Source organism: Triticum aestivum, chromosome 4A, assembly GCF_018294505.1.
Source record: "Triticum aestivum cultivar Chinese Spring chromosome 4A, IWGSC CS RefSeq v2.1, whole genome shotgun sequence".
Taxonomy (NCBI): Eukaryota; Viridiplantae; Streptophyta; class Magnoliopsida; order Poales; family Poaceae; genus Triticum; species Triticum aestivum.
This window is the reverse complement of record NC_057803.1, coordinates 206,915,656-206,921,699: the sequence shown is the minus strand read 5'-3', so window position 1 is coordinate 206,921,699 and position 6,044 is coordinate 206,915,656.

The window sequence follows — 6,044 nt, the reverse complement described above, 5'->3', positions numbered from 1 at the left end:
CCAAATGTTACCGGCAACGTGATCTTTCCCTTCGACTTGCTCCTTCCCGGGTTGATTCCTTGAAATGTACCGGTCTCTTCGAGCTCGCTGTCAGGGATCTGGAGTTTCTGGAGCACCGCGGAGGAGATCAGGTTCAAGTCGGCCCCGCCGTCAACTAGCATCTTAGTGACCTTGAGGTTGCGGATTGTTGGTGACACCAACATCGACAAGCACCCGACCGCAGTTATGCGATCAGGGTGGTCCTCAATATCAAAGATGATAGGTGTGCTGGACCATTTTAGAGGCTTGCGTGACTCGACGGGTGGTTCTGCTGCATTAACTTCCCGCACCCACTGCTTGAGCTGACGGTGTGAGGTATGCAGAGAAGCACCACCGGTAACGTACAGGACCTCTGTGGCTTTCTGGAACTCCTGCTCATCAGTCTCCTCATCATCCATGTCTTCATCGTCGTCGTCATCTTCATTCTTGTCGTGGCCGCGAGGAGGTCTGTCTCCTTGCCGCTGCTTGGCCTTGCCGCGTCCTCCTCCTCGGCCGGGACGTTTCTTGCCAGATCCCCCAGCACCTTCCCGGGCCTTCTCCTTGTCGCGCCGCTCGTATTCAGCTTTCTGTTGCTCAACAAGCTGCTCGACTTTTTTGCAGCTCTGGAGATCATGGCCCTTGGTGCGGTGGATCTTGCAATACTGCTTGTTGGTGCCGTCCTGCTTGTCGGCGATCGCCACCTCCGCGGCAACCTCCTTGCCAGAGTCACCAGCTTTGGCTTTCTTGGCGCCACCGCCGTTGCCGGACTGCTCAACAACTAGCACCTCTTTGCCTTTCCTCTTCCTGTTGTTCCGCCGCCGGTTTTTCCTTGCCGGGGCAGCATCTTCACTGTCAGATCCTCCCGCTCCTACATTCTCTCCGGGGAGTCTCCTCCCTTCCTCAGCACGTGCACACTTGTCGGCCAGTGCATATAACTCACTGACGTCCCTGATCTTGCACATCGCCATTTCCTCCCGCATCCTGCGGTTTCGCATGTTCTGATGGAACACACTGATCACCGCGGCAGGGTGGACGTCTGGGATGTTGTGCTGCACACTGCTGAATCTCTGAATGTATTTGCGCAGGGGCTCTCCTTCCTTCTGGGCGAGTAGATGAAGATCACTCTCCTGGCCATGAGGCTTGTGTCCGCCTGTGAAGGCGCCGACAAACTGATGGCACAGATCAGCCCAAGAGGATATGGAGTTGTCCGGCAAGTGCATGAGCCAGGATCTGACGTTGGGCTTGAGCACCAGCGGGAAGTAGTTGGCAAGGATCTTGTCATCCCGTCCCCCGGCAGCCTGCACCGCAATGGTGTAGATGCTGAGGAACTCCGACGGATGCGTCTTGCCGTCGTACTTTTCTGGTACGTCTGGCTTGAAGTTCTTCGTGCTGGGCCACTAGACTTGCCGCAGCTCACGAGTGAATGCAGGGCAACCTACCGTGTACGGCAGATCACCTGGTTCCCCTGGCGCATGCATGTCAACAGAGGGCCCAGCGCGCTTGTCGGATTGACGTCGCGCTTCTCTTTGGTGCTCGATGCGAGTTCGAGCGTCTTCTTGTTGTCGATCATGAAGAACTTGGCGCTGATCGCGACGAGCTCGTGGATCCGACGATGCGGTGGAGTCGCTGTCGAGGTGGATCCGGCGAGTCGGCGATCTTGGCCTTCGGGGTGGTGATTGCATGGTAGTTGCACCTCCACCCGTTTCATCGCCACCGGCTCGCGCCCGGCAACCCTGCTGCGGCGGCGACGCGCTCGGCCGCCGTGGAGTGTCGCCGTTGGCATAGCCGATGAGACTCTGAATGGTGGCCCTCCATTCGTCGATCTTGTCTGACGTCGAAGGGTAATCTAGGAGCAGTTGAGCTCGCGCCAAAGCTTCTGCTGGAGTGGTGGGTGGCAGTGGCGGACGGTGCGAGGAGCGGGATGTGCTCGGACTTCTAACTATGTTAGAAGGAGCAGTATCCCGTCCAGGCGACCGTGCCCCGCTCGTGCCAGCACGCTGGCGTGCATCCTGGTCTTGAGCGCCCCGAGATCCACCAGCTTGGTCTTGGCCTATCATGCGTATGGCACTGCAAGTGCCATGACGCTGTTGGTCTTGCGCCTCTTGAGAGTGGCGCGGAACATGTACAGTCGCCGAGGTTTGTGCAGCCTTGTCCTTGGACCTGGCAGCATCATAAGCTTCCTCATCGACGTCCATTCTTCCGCCGGCGTCCATTCCACCACCCGTTTGCTCCAACGGTGGCGGAAGTGACGTGGACGGAGCGGCTGCCGCCGAAGTCTTCTTCTTCGGTGGCATGTTGATGAAGGGAATGAAGATCTAGCTCGTGTGAACGCCGGATCAGGTTCACACAATCTCGACGCCCCCTACCTGGCGCGCCAAAGATGTCGGGGAAACTGATCCACGAACACCTATGGGGCCGGCGGACCGGGCCCCTTTCGGTTCGGCGGGGGGCGGAGGTCGCACGAAGAGCAGATCGAGGAGAAGCACATGAGCAGTTTACCCAGCTTCGGAGCTCTCCGGAGAGATAACACTCCTACTGCTGCTTGTTTGATTATCTTGTGTTCTTGCTCCAGAGAGAGAGCGTAGTGTTTTTCTGGGTTCCGAACCAGTCGAACCTCCTCTACGTTGCGCATGGGCCTCCTTTTATACGCTAAAGGGGTCACCGACAGGTGGCAACGCAGAGAAGGGTACAAATGTAAAAAGTGAGGTGGTTGGTACAGTTACTTGTACAGTGCACTCTACCTAACCCTGACGGCAGGGGACAAGGGCATTAAATGCCCGTCTGAGTCGCCCAAACAGTGCAGAAAAGGACCGTTAGGGGCGCCACCGTTCGCCATGATGGTGATCTTGTCAGCTTCGCATGCCACTGCGCACCGCTGGCTGCACAGCCTCCCGCCACGCGCGCCTGGAGAGGCCCCCAGAGTGACACGTTGGTGGATGCGCTGGAGCGTGGGCACAGAGTGGCCGCCTGCCGCGGCAAGCGCCTTGCCGCTGCTGTTATCTTGTCGGGTCCGGAAGCTTGTCACTCACCGGGCCTCGAGGTACCTTGGTTGGTCTTCCCGGCAAGCTCCTCTTGCCGGGGCCTTGTTGCCTTGCCGGAGCGCGTGGCGCGTCGCGGCAAGTTCCTTGGAGTGCCTTGGTTGGCCTTCCCGGCAAGCTCCTCTTGCCGGGGCCTTGTCTCCTGAGCTTAAATACTTTGTTCTTGAATGGCTCCAAGGGAACCACAGAGGATCTTGGCGTTCGCCCGGCAAGCCTTGCCGCGGGGTGCCGCAACTGCCCGTGCACAAGTTCGGGGTACTAGGGTACCCCTATTCTAGTACACCGACACTAAGGTCTGTTTAGAAGACTTTCATGGGATGACTACCATCCCTAGTAGGAACACAAAGCTTGTGTACGACCTGGCATAGTGGGGATCTGATCGATGTATCCAATGATATTGTTGTGCAGATTTCACTAAAACTCAAAAATTAGGACAAGATGTTAGATGCCTTGAAGATATCAAAAGATATTATTGAGTCCCTACCAATTGTGTTTGCTTGATCCAATACACTGTATGGAACTTCTGGTCCCAATATCTTATTTTCATCATCCCATGGTCTAAATGAATCTTTCTCTACATCTAGAGAATGAACTGCCCTGAGAATTATTTTCCTAGTTCCCTTTGTTTGCTTCAAATCTTTTCTTGGAAGTCTTCAGAACAAAGGATGCGTCAGTTGTGGGAGAGGGAGGGGGAAACACCGCGTCTCTTCACTGAAATAACTTCTTGACGATTGGGACAACGAAAGATTTCCCCCTTAATTAAACATGTTTAATTAATTTGAACAATTTCTACTCAGGAATCAGCCAGGTTATACAAATCGTTTTCCAAATTTTTCTAGGGAAGCCCAAGGTTTTTCTAGGGAAACATGAGTAAGATATTTAACATCTTCTGTTCCAATGTAATCATGCAAAGGATATCTGGAACCGATTAGGGATGAAGGATATCATCGATGAAGCTGCGTCGGTTGATCAATAAGGCTCTGTCATGATGGAGCATCTTCTACTCCTACCTGAATCCTGATTGCAGGTCTGGAAGTGAAACAAGCAATTCTTGTAGGTTGTTGGTACTTGTGGAGGATCAGGCGACAAATTACCCACAACGAGCCATACCCACCTTCATTTTGATGGCCAATATATGTGCTTGGTATTGCGAGCAACTTACCGGAAAAGGCTTTCGCCCCGCTTTATATATAAAGCAACAATCATTGACAACTCAATACAAACTTACGACACCCCAACACACACACACATCCAAGGCGGATACACCGGAGCCGAGTACCGCAACACCACCCCTACCACTACAAGAGCTATTGGGGTCCTCAACTGTGAACACGCCACCACGAAGAGACAAAGCTGCATACAACGACCTGCGAGCTCCAAAATGGTGCCTCCAGGAAGGACACAACACCAGAGTGCCGCCACCGCCTGAGCCGAGGATCAGGGTTTCCCATGGAGCAACACGACGAGCAATGAGGACCGGGGCTATGCCTTCAAGAAGGGAATGAACATTGCCTCCGCTGGCCTGCCCGAAGACAAAAGAAATTTTCACCCCAACCCACACTTATCACCCTTGGCATAGGTACGAACGCCACAGCACCACCACCGATTGTCACACCCTGGCTGCCACGCCGCCCACATGACTATGGCCACCGGGCAGCACCTAAGCACGAGCTCCGCCCACGAGCCCCGCGCTCCCATCTCCAGAGCCACCACCCCAGCATCCAAGACCACCCACCCCCATCAACATGGACCACTAACGCTGAGGCCGGAAAAGCAGGCCCTTTTGGTAAGTTCGGGGCCCCATCAACATTGTCTCCCTTGTTTTTGTCACCACCGATATGAGATCTACAGCTCGAGACCCCCTACCCTGAGGTCTGCCGGATTTTACACCGACACTGGTGCTTGCATTGAGAGTTCCCTGTGCGATCAATAGAGGGATCGATGGCTCATCTGCAGATTAACTATGGCCCCGGCCACGGGAGCCAACTTTTCATGTTCGGTAGCATGATCTTTTGCGCCAACTCAGTGGGCCATCTATTCTCCATCGAGCACTATGCCTTGGATCAGATTGTGACTTTCGAAGGCTTGGAATACATCGCGAATTCCCGTGGCTATCTCGTCCTGTTAGTCTTGATGCTCGGTTGGATTGAGGGCCTATCAGACATCAGAGGCTTGACTCCGGAACTGATCTCCTTCGAGGATATCAGATTGGGCCCCGGCACCGCCGGAGGAACCAAACATGTCAACCCTGGGTGATCTCGTCTTTGCATCAAGCCGTGATGCCAGTCCATCCCCTGTCTGAGGCATTACATCGGACTTAGAACCGACTCATGTGCCAGATTCGGAGTCAACTTTGGATCCTTACCACGTTGAAGAGATGTCGGGCTACATGCTAGGTGTACTTCGAGTCAGCCCTTCCTACAGCCAGGTCATGGACCCCGAGGAATTATCTCAATTATGAGATGCTTGACCGTACCCAGAGCTTGTCAATCTCGGATGGTCAGACCTTGGTTTATGAAAAGATTGGACTTAAAGCCGATGATCGGGAAATTTATGTCCCACACACCACCCACCTAGTCGCCATGGTCGATGATTTAACTGATGTGCTAGACTATGATGAGGCCATTGACATGGATGAAGATGTCAACGGCCCTAGAAAACACTTTGCTGCTAGTAAACACTGGTAGGTGGACTGCAACACCCACTTATGATGTATAATGGTTGACACTCCTAGAAACCCATCCAGACATCAGCACAGATGCAGACGGGGCACCAACGGGGAACCCAGTGGGAACAACACCACTGCCGATAAAGGCAGTGCGGCAGCCGATGAGGCTGACGACCCAGGGGAGGATCTTCAAGCCTCCCCAGAAGACACGCCAGCCCCAAAGGAATCGCCGAGGACATGGACCCTAGCGACCTCTTCGAAGGGGCTGACGATAACTACCAACCTGAATCCGCGGAAGACGAGAGCCTTGGCATCGAGGA